This window comes from Symphodus melops, assembly GCF_947650265.1.
Source record: "Symphodus melops genome assembly, chromosome: 9".
Classification (NCBI taxonomy): domain Eukaryota; kingdom Metazoa; phylum Chordata; class Actinopteri; order Labriformes; family Labridae; genus Symphodus; species Symphodus melops.
This window is the reverse complement of record NC_136699.1, coordinates 166,160-176,052: the sequence shown is the minus strand read 5'-3', so window position 1 is coordinate 176,052 and position 9,893 is coordinate 166,160. Positions and strand designations below refer to the sequence as shown.

Sequence of the window (9,893 nt, the reverse complement as noted above, 5' to 3'; positions counted from 1 at the left end):
GGACATGCCCCCTGAGGACTCTGGACACTCAGGGCTCTGAGGACTCTGGACACGCCTCCCGACTCGTCTGAGAACTCCTCCTCTCAGAACCTCTGATTCCTCTTTGATCATTTGTTATTGGCGTGACCTTGACATACATCACGCCATCGTCTTCTCATAAGTGCAGCGCTTGGTTGATGGTAAGAAGACGTGTGTGTGTCTCTGCGTTATTGGACGATATATTTGACTTTAAGCTTTTCTGGAGCAGTTTGAGGTCACTGCTGGCCGACTGAAGATTTAACACTTCAAACATGGAGTTTGTAACGCTCGAGTCATTTCACAGCTCCACATGCAAACAGGCACACGTCCGTGGAGCTGCCTGCTCCAAAGCTGCACACATCGGTTCTGGTCCATTTATTGTTCACACTTAATGAAGTGCATTCTCCTCCGTTTCAGAGGGAGCGGTGAAATATTAAATAGGCCTGGGAGCTGGCCGGTCACAAAACGAGGCTAAAGAACTCTCTGTGGATCTTTGCCTGCCCTGAATACCCCAACAAGCCCTCCACTCTCTGTCCTCAAAAAGCACTGAGACGCCTCAGTGTCAGAGGCGTCAGAGCTCCTGAAGTCGACTTCGTTCCTTCAGGGCCTCCGAGGCTCCCGAGCGTGACGCACTCGATCGTACAGCAAGAATCCCACTTTCAAAATGTGAAAAGACAAATCCAAACTTTGACAGAACCTGACCGGTGGCTTGTTCTCCTTCTGGATCACAGACTCACCAGAGAGTGAAACAGCTGGTGGCCCAGTGGTTAGTGTGTGCATCCCATATATGGAGGCTGTCGTCCTCAACACATGTGGCCTGGGTTCGAATCCAGGAATCAGAGGGGGGCTGTAGATCCAGATCGTAGATCGTCATCCTGAAGATGTAACCGAGGCGTTTTCCTTCCTGCTCTTTCTGCACGTCTCTGATAGCAGAGAAGTAAACATTGGGCTCCTCTGCAGATTTTTATCAACCTTCATCCTTTCAATATGTCAGCAAGTCAAGTTTCAGAGGCGGCGTGTGGCTGCGTCTGAGGAAACATCTGTCAGAGGTCTCTGTGGGACGCCAGAATATAGATCAGCTGTCAGCCATGTTCATTACTGACATGATGAAGGGCGTCATTACAGCTCTGCAGCCGACGCCCACAGGACGTCTTCCAGAGTCAGGAGCAGCTAAAGACACAACCTCAACTAGCTTCATGTGTCCTTGTTTCGTCCATGTCCTTCGTGTTGGAGCGTCGGCGGTGTGGCGGTGGGTTTGTGAAGCAGTGATCTGAGTAAAGATTGTTAAAGGAGGAGGAGTCTCTCGCTGTTAGCAGCACAGATCTGTTATCCTTCCTTTCATTGATGATGTCACTCTGGCTCACGCTGTCGAGGCGTGTATTTATCTGATGCTGGCGTCAGTGATGTCCCTCTTTAAGGCCTTCTTTATGCTAAACACATCATGTTAGGAGGTAACGGCACCATATTATTAAAAAACACATGTATATAACCTGAGAGTCTGCTGACCCCCAACATGTGGAATAAATCATCCAGTCCTTTGTTTGTGTCTGCAGACGTCTGACAACACAGAGAGAAATGCTCTGTTTCTACTGTGCTCCCCTTGTGATGTCACAGTGGGCCCCCACCCCTCCCCTGGTATCTCCACCCATAGACTCCACCTCCAGCCTAGAGATAAACTTTAGCACAGGTCGGCCATTTTTATTCTAACTGGAAAACTCAGGGGGCGGGGCTTATTTAAAGAGACACACACCAACACGGAGCGTTCTGAGCGAGCTGGTTTCTACAGGGTCACAAACGTCGTCTGCTGCTTGATTCATGTTACATTTGGACCAAAGCTCAGAAACACTGATGCTTCATGTAGACCACAGGGGGCGCTGTTTGAAAAGAGGGAGAATATGTCCTCTTTAAACAGACACAGCTGGTTTCCTACTGCTCTTACGAGACCTTACAAGAACTTTGAAAGACTTGGTCCAGAACCTGACATCGGGTTCTGATAACTTATGAGAGCAAAGTTGTTGGACACGCCCACCTGGACACGCCCACCTGGAAGCGCACTCCTTTTCCCTGTGGCTGCAAACAGAGGATGAAAAAGAAGGATTTTACTGACTCATCAGCTGAGTGAGTGACAGCAGTGATGGAGGAAGCGAGGAGAACTTCCTTTAATTCACTGATTAACCTTCCTGAAGTCTGAAGCTCATTAACATGCAGAGGAGACAATCTGTCCTCCCATCATGCTGTGATTAAGATTTGATCTGCCCCCCTTCTCTGGTCTAATGGGGCGTTCTTGACCAATCTTATTAGGATGGAGAGAGAGCGGAGGGATGGAGAGAGAGAGGAGGGAGAGAGAGAGAGAGGAGGGAGAGAGAAGGGAGAGAGAGAGCGAGAGAGAGAGAAGGGAGGAGAGAGAGAGAGAAGGGAGAGGGAGAGAGAGAGAAGGGAGAGAGAGAGAGGAGGGAGAGAGAGAGGAGGGAGAGAGAGAGAAGGGAGAGAGAGAGAGAGAGGGAGAGAGAGAGAGAGAGAATGGAGGAGAGAGAGAGAGAGAGAGAGAGAGAAGGGAGAGAGAGAGAGGAGGGAGAGAGAGAGAGAAGGGAGAGAGAGAGAGGAGGGAGAGGGGGAGAGAGAGAAGGGAGGAGAGAGAGAGGAGGGAGAGAGAGAGGAGAGAATGGAGAGAGAGAGGAGAGAGAGAGAGAGAAGGGAGGAGAGAGAGAGAGGAGAGAGAGAGAGGAGAGAATGGAGAGAGAGAGGAGGGAGAGAGAAGGGAGGAGAGAGAGAGAGAGGAGGGAGAGAGAGAGAGGAGAGAGAGAGAAGGGAGGAGAGAGAAGGGAGAGAGAGAGAGGAGGGAGAGGGAGAGAGAGAGAGAGAGAGAGAGAGAGAGAGACAAGGGAGAGAGAGAGTGGGTGGAGGGAGGGAGAAGGGAGAGAGAGAGTGGGTGGGTAGAGGGAGGGAGAGAGAGAGAGAAGGGAGAGAGAGTGGGTGGAGGGAGGGAGAGAGAGAGAAGGGAGAGAGAGTGGGTGGGTAGAGGGAGAAAGAATGGGGAAGATAAAGAAATGGGGAATGATGAATGAAAATGACGGGGCAGAGCAGAACAACGTCTTCACGGTGCGATAAGCAGCGAGCGGCGAGCAGACAGACGTGTTCCTCGCTCGCTGTTATTGTAGCATGAAGTGTCACTGGGGGAACATTTGAATCTTTAGGCTTGCTGTGTCCTTTAGTAAAGGGCACGAGGACTCGACAAATGTTTGAGGGTGCCGTTAACCTCGCTATCCTGCAGGTTAAAGTGACCGTTGACCTTTGACCTGCTGCTTCACCCCTTTATTAGGGAGCTGCCACTGGATGGGAGAGATTTATTGTTCCTGTAGTATCAGGTTTCCAGTCGGGTTTTCTTTCGTACCGACAACAGCAAATAAATAAATAGATAAATAATCAAATAAAAAAGTGAACAACGGCATGAAGAGCTGGACCAAACGTCCACACATGCTCGATGGAGACTCTACATGCAGGTGTGAAAGCAGCTCTCTTTCATAGTCTTAAAACACACAACACTCAGCGTGTGTTTCTGTTTCACCTGTCAACTCTTTGGATTTATCTTTTCTGAACACCGGACGCTGAAGTCTCAGTGAATCCAAACGGAGGCCTGATGATCTTTTCTCCGCTCTCTGGAAGAGCGCTCACTTTGTTGACTTCATTTGGAGCTTCGACGCAGTTAAACATTTCTTCCTCCTGTCAGCGGTGCGGCACAGTGGCGTCAGTAACTGTCAGCAGGGCTTTTGTACTCGGTAAGAACTTGTCCCCTGACGGTCTGCTCAAACAAAAGGTCTCGTCTGGACCAAAGCCAGCGTCTCTCAGCAGCTGTCGGCTTGTCACTTACGTTTTCAAACCTGCAGGAAGGATTTCATGCTTCAAAAGGTACAAAGCTGTGAGACCAATATTACAGCAGTACATCGGAGCCCACGTACATGACAACTAACCGTGTTCGAATGACAGTTTGATAAATACATAGGACAGAAAATGATTTCAAAAGCAGAAATTAATCGAGAATACTCGTTAGGAAAGTCCACTTTGTCATATTACAGGTCTCGTATTACCCAGAATCCTCTCCTCCATGTTCCTCCAACATGTGTCTCTAGTCTGTCTCCAAACCCCCCCAATGATGAGAAAAGTCCATCCTCTCAAGTCCTCCTGCTCAAACAGGCTGTTTGGATATTTTCCCTTCATGACATCACAAAGGGCAGTAGCCCCTCCCCCAGGTGGGTGACACTCCCACAGCTAGGTGTTTGTTCTGTCCTCTGAGTCTGCCTTCTCACCGTAAACAATAGGACATGGAGCCAGAAAGCAGCGAGTACACCCGAGCCCTTCCAGAGAGGGGGCGTGGTCAGACACAGCTCATTTACATATTTAAAGCTATAGACACAGAAACAGCCTGTTGTGAGCAGGGTGGCCGCCTGCTGCTACAAACATGTCTCTCCATGAAAACCTTTTCAGTGTTTCAGTCGCTGTATTTGTAAGTTAAACGTTGCTGCAGGACTGCTATGCCATCTGACTTCTGAACCTTATCGCGGACTCATAGGTCACAAATCCAGAAATATATACCATAATGCATTGCAGTGCAACGCTTAAAGAGCTCAAAGGCCAGCTGTCAGACGAGGCGGCCGCAGCAGGAGCGAGCGAGCAGCATGAAGTCAGACATGTTGAGTGTTCATACTTGTATTTGTCTTAAAGGTGGAAGAGTGAAGGATTTATGATGTCTTATGTAAGTTTCTCTTGTTTGTTTTCCCTGGCTATCAAGTCATTATTTAGCGCCCCCCTGTGGACAAACTGGTGCCCCCTGGTGGTAGAGTTCAGACTCTATGTTGAAGACATGTAAGTTCTGCCTGTAAGGTCATATAGAGGCAGCGACAGTGATTTCTGCATATTGTGCAAGCAGCTGAACTCGTCCAGCACTTCAAACTGCAGATAAGAGAGACGTTTAGTCCGAACACAAACGAGTGATTGAATTCTGAGCGTTTTCACATGAGCGCATGCTGAGAGAGTGTTCTTGATTTCTTGCCATGTCCTGTGTGTCTCTGTGATGTTTTTGTCCCTGTTAAAATAAGCCTGTGTGTCTCACCGCGTGAAGGCCGGTAATGCCACAGTCTGTGGGCGGAGTCTTTGATCTGCCCCGTCTCCTGGGTCGCTTTGAGATGGATCAAGAGGAACCTGCAAACAGGACAGCTTGCTGTTTTTAGTGAGGCTTAGAGGGCCTGTCTGAAGGTTTGTGTGGAGGAGATGATATATTCTCTTGTGTGTTGATTTTATTTTCTGGTTTTGGTCCATTGCTCTGCTGCTCTATTCAGAGACGGAAAGAAAAGAGGACCATCCATCTTCAACCTGCCGGGTTATTGCTACAGATATCAGACAAAGGGAACAATAACAGCAAAGGTGGAAGAAATCACTTCAGAGCCACAGAAATGGTTTCCATGAATACGATTAGGAAAGTGTTTACAATAGCTGCAGGATAAAAGTGCAAATCTTAAGAATCTAGCAGATGTACGACTGTCTTCTGTTGAAGCTTATTGGAACAATCAGAAATAACAATTTGACATGATACGTGGCAAAAAAGACAGAAAAAGTAAAAACATGACAAAGTAAGAAAACCATTTTGAAAAGATGACACAGTTGGGTTTCTGTGTTTCCCCCACTGGGAGTGTGTGAGGATGTTTGTCGCCTGTGAAGCGAGGTCACAGGTATGTGAGCAGTCATCTTTCATCTGGTCTCATGGCTCTGTTAGGGAAGGTCAGAGTTAGCAAACAGAGCAGCTTCCTGCACACGCAGACGCCCCTGGGTTTGCCAGATATGAGAGCAGTTATCAGGTGAACAGGTGTTGCAGCGATGGAAGCGGGCAGTGGAACTGCTTCAGATAGAAGTGATTGTACCCGAGCTAAAAAGCCTCTGCATGTTTCTAATAAGCTCCAGCAGCAGAAAGCTGCTCAAACTAGGATCAATGTTGGAGATGAAACATGGAGAGAGGTTAGAACGCAGAAAGCTTTACAGACCCATGCAGAGCTGGCTAAACACTGAAGCTACAGTGTCCACCACATGCAGAGCTGGCTAAACACTGAAGCTACAGTGTCCACCACATGCAGAGCTGGCTAAACACTGAAGCTACAGTGTCCACCACATGCAGAGCTGGCTAAACACTGAAGCTACAGTGTCCACCACATGCAGAGCTGGCTAAACACTGAAGCTACAGTGTCCACCACATGCAGAGCTGGCTAAACACTGAAGCTACAGTGTCCACCACATGCAGAGCTGGCTAAACACTGAAGCTACAGTGTCTCTACATGCAGAGCTGGCTAAACACTGAAGCTACAGTGTCCACCACATGCTGACCTGTGTGAGAGGAGGGGTGAGACAGCTCTCTGTGATGATTAGAGTTTAGACTGCAGTACTCATTTTAAACACTGGGGGGCGGAGTTACAGACTGCTCCTTTAATGATACATGTCGTAACGTTGCACTCATGCCAGCACTCATTGAATACCTCTTGTCCAATCAGACGGCTCCGTCAGAACTAACTGTTGTGTAACCTGTTACATTGCACCTGTCAGCTGAGAGGCTTTATGTTTTTAACACCAGCTTAAAAACGCTGCTTGTTCTTGGCTGCTACAGTAACAGATGAAGAGTGCTTCTTCAGATGGCAGACGCTCATGCCAGCTCAGCTGTCAATCAGAGACATATACCTGCTCGCCCACTCAGAGGGTTGGAGGCTGAATAAGCTTTCTGCTGCACATCCATCAGTCAGCAGTCTGTAGTTACATCCCAGCGTCTTGCACACATCGATTAGCCTACTCCACCTGTTTAAGCTAAAGAGAGCCGTACGAAGACAAACAAGGGTGGGACATTGTGTTGATGTCATTGTATTGCTGTGAGCAAATATATATCGTCTGTTTTGGTTTTGAGAGCAGAAAGCTGCATCACATCAGTAAAGTAACATGTTTTTATTTGTTTGTGTAAAAAATGGAGGAAGTGACTTAATTCAGCCTTTAGCAGTTTCTATTGGACTGTTTTGGACTTCCACTTGCAGTTGAGTCAGCAGAAACCGACACAGTGCAACGAGGAAAGCACTTCATCCTGAAGATTTTGTTGAAGTAATTGTCTCCTCAGACTCTAAAGATAAGGCCAAATCCCCAAAGAGAAATACCAGGACAGCCAAGCACATCCCAGTAAGACAAAACGAATGAACAATGACACAGCCAATTAGAGTCTGAGAAGAAGAGGCCGGGTGAGTCTACTAACGCTGGGTCAGCACCGAGCCCTGTGGCAGGTGAGCTCATCGTGTGTGACAGGTCTCTAACAGTACACACACACACACACACACACACACACACACACACACACACACACACACACACACACACACTCAGGCAGATGGAAGATGCAACTATCCCAAACTTTCAACCCTAGGTTTGGTGGGGAGTCCTTCTCTTCAGAACATGTCGCAGTCAGGTCCAGAACAGACATTTCAAACAGGATGTCAGAAATAGTCCTGAACCGCTCCACTTCCTGTCCCGCCTGCTGTGATCAAACAGCTGGAGAAACAGCTGCACACTGTACATGATCAGACAGTTTCTGATTCAAACATTATAATGACATGCATCCAAATCCCCCGAACCTGCCGACATGGGATCTAACCGTAGGCTCAGGGATTATCAGATGTGGATCATATTGTTTTTTTTATTGCAGCCCAGTTCCATGTATTGCTCTTTTACAAATTCAGGTTTTCAGAAAAAGCTCAAAAGAAAAAGGAGCCAATCTTTAACGACGCCCAGCTGTATCTCCTTTTCAGCCTTAATTAACGAGGTCATTAACCCGCTGAGATCCAGATCTGTGACCTGGCCAAGATCATGCAGAGTTAAACAAGCCACATCTCTTCCATCCACGGTCTGACTTTTAATTCCCAGAGTACATCCCTCTACATGTAAGAGCTCCCTGCTGTTGGAGGAGACGTGCGTCACAATCCAGTGTTTAGTCAACAAGTCGTGTTTTGTTGTTCGTGCACAGCGAGCAGCGCTCCTTGTGCCGGCTTGATTTGCATGAAAATCCCCGGTATTGAGGAAGACATCAAATCCTTTGAAAGCACAGCTGCAATCTCATCCTTACTTTTTCACGCTCAATTTGAGTCCTGAGGAAGGTCCAAACACTCGGCTGGCTCAGTAATCTTCTTTTCCTCCAGGACTCAACACAAAGTGTGATCTCTGACACAAAGAGCTTCTTCTGTCCTTTGTTTTAGAAACACATCACTTTCTGGTAAGAAGCCTCCATCATCTAATGATCTCTGAGCATTTTAGCTTGCAGTTCTTCCTGTCCATAAAAACCTCAACCTTGTCCTGTTTAAAGGTTTATTTGTTATATATTTGATTTATTTTTGTGTCTGTCTGAAACTCTGTTTTTGTGTTGCTGCTTGTTTTGTCCAGGACACTGGTGAAAAAGAGAGTTTTTGAAGGTGTTGGTGACGATGCTAGAGGAAGGATGTAGAACCGGCTCCTGTGTGAGCGCTTAAACAAGAAAACATTTAGATGCAGTTTGTCTGTGATAGAAAAGCATCTTAACCGCTGAGCTTGATTCATCCTCGGCAAACACCGTGTGTCTGGTTGCCATGGCAGCAGCTCAGTGAAATGCTGGATGAAGCTGTGTTTTCATAGATGTAGCTCGTGTCAGTGTGGCGGGCTGCAGGATCATTAGAACAACAGAACAGCAGGTCCAAAGTCTGCGCTGGTATTTCCAGTAAAAGGTCAGAACACACTCATGTTTTATTACAGAGACAAAGTGTGAGGACCATGCATCAGTGAGGACTTTACACGATCAATGTCTCTGATCAGACTTCATAGTGAACCTTGGTGTGAGAGCATCGTGTTGTCCTCTGTGCGTGACTCATCGGAGAACAACAGAACCATGTTTAGTGATTTGCATGAAGTCTGGCCAAAGCAGCAAAGAGCAACACAGAGAGTCAAGGGCAACACACTGACTCATTCATGTCAGGTTCATTTTAAACTACAGGTCAGACCTGGTCAGACCTGGTCAGACCTGGTCAGACCTGGTCAGACCTGGTCAGACCTGGTCAGACCTGGTCAGACCTGGTCAGACCTGCAGACTCCCTGCAAAGCATGAAGCAGGAAATCCATCAGAGATATTCAGAGTCTGAATGCAGCGTGTTTAACCCTTCAGCTGCTGGGTTTGGATCTGTCAGGATCTTTATCTGATCACACATTTATTATGATCATTCTTTAAGTTCTGCCAGTTTTTCATGTAATGAATATTAATCATAGAAGCTGATTTTAAAGTTCGCAGCTGCTTTAAAGACACAGATCAGCTGATCACTTTGATCTTTACAGCTGCTGTTGATGTAATGAAGGAAACATCACAGGAGGAGGAGCAGGAGGAGAGGAGGAGCAGGAAGAGTGGAGGAGAGGAGGAGCAGGAAGAGAGGAGGAGAGGAGGAGCAGGAGGAGAGGAGGAGCAGGAGGAGAGGAGGAGCAGGAGGAGAGGAGGAGCAGGAAGAGAGGAGGAGCAGGAGGAGAGGAGGAGCAGGAGGAGCAGGAGGAGCAGAAGAGAGGAGGAGCAGGAGGAGAGGAGGAGCAGGAGGAGCAGGAGGAGCAGGAGGAGAGGAGGAGCAGGAGGAGAGGAGGAGGAGAGGAGGAGCAGGAGCAGGAGGAGAGGAGGAGCAGGAAGAGAGGAGGAGCAGGAGGAGAGGAGGAGCAGGAAGAGAGGAGGAGCAGGAGCAGGAGGAGAGGAGGAGCAGGAGGAGAGGAGGAGCAGGAAGAGAGGAGAGGAGGAGCAGGAAGAGAGGAGGAGCAGGAGCAGCAGGAAGGGAGGAGAGGAGGAGAGGAGGAGCAGGAGC

General features: G+C 48.0%; 1 protein-coding gene across 1 annotated transcript in view; it reads left to right on the top strand.

Moving 5' to 3' along the window:
* The window catches only part of gria2b (glutamate receptor, ionotropic, AMPA 2b), a gene marked incomplete at its 5' end in the record, with an annotated part of 39,807 nt that overhangs the window by 4,174 nt on the left and 25,740 nt on the right, over positions 1–9,893 (top strand). The gene's annotated exons all lie outside the window — the stretch shown is intronic.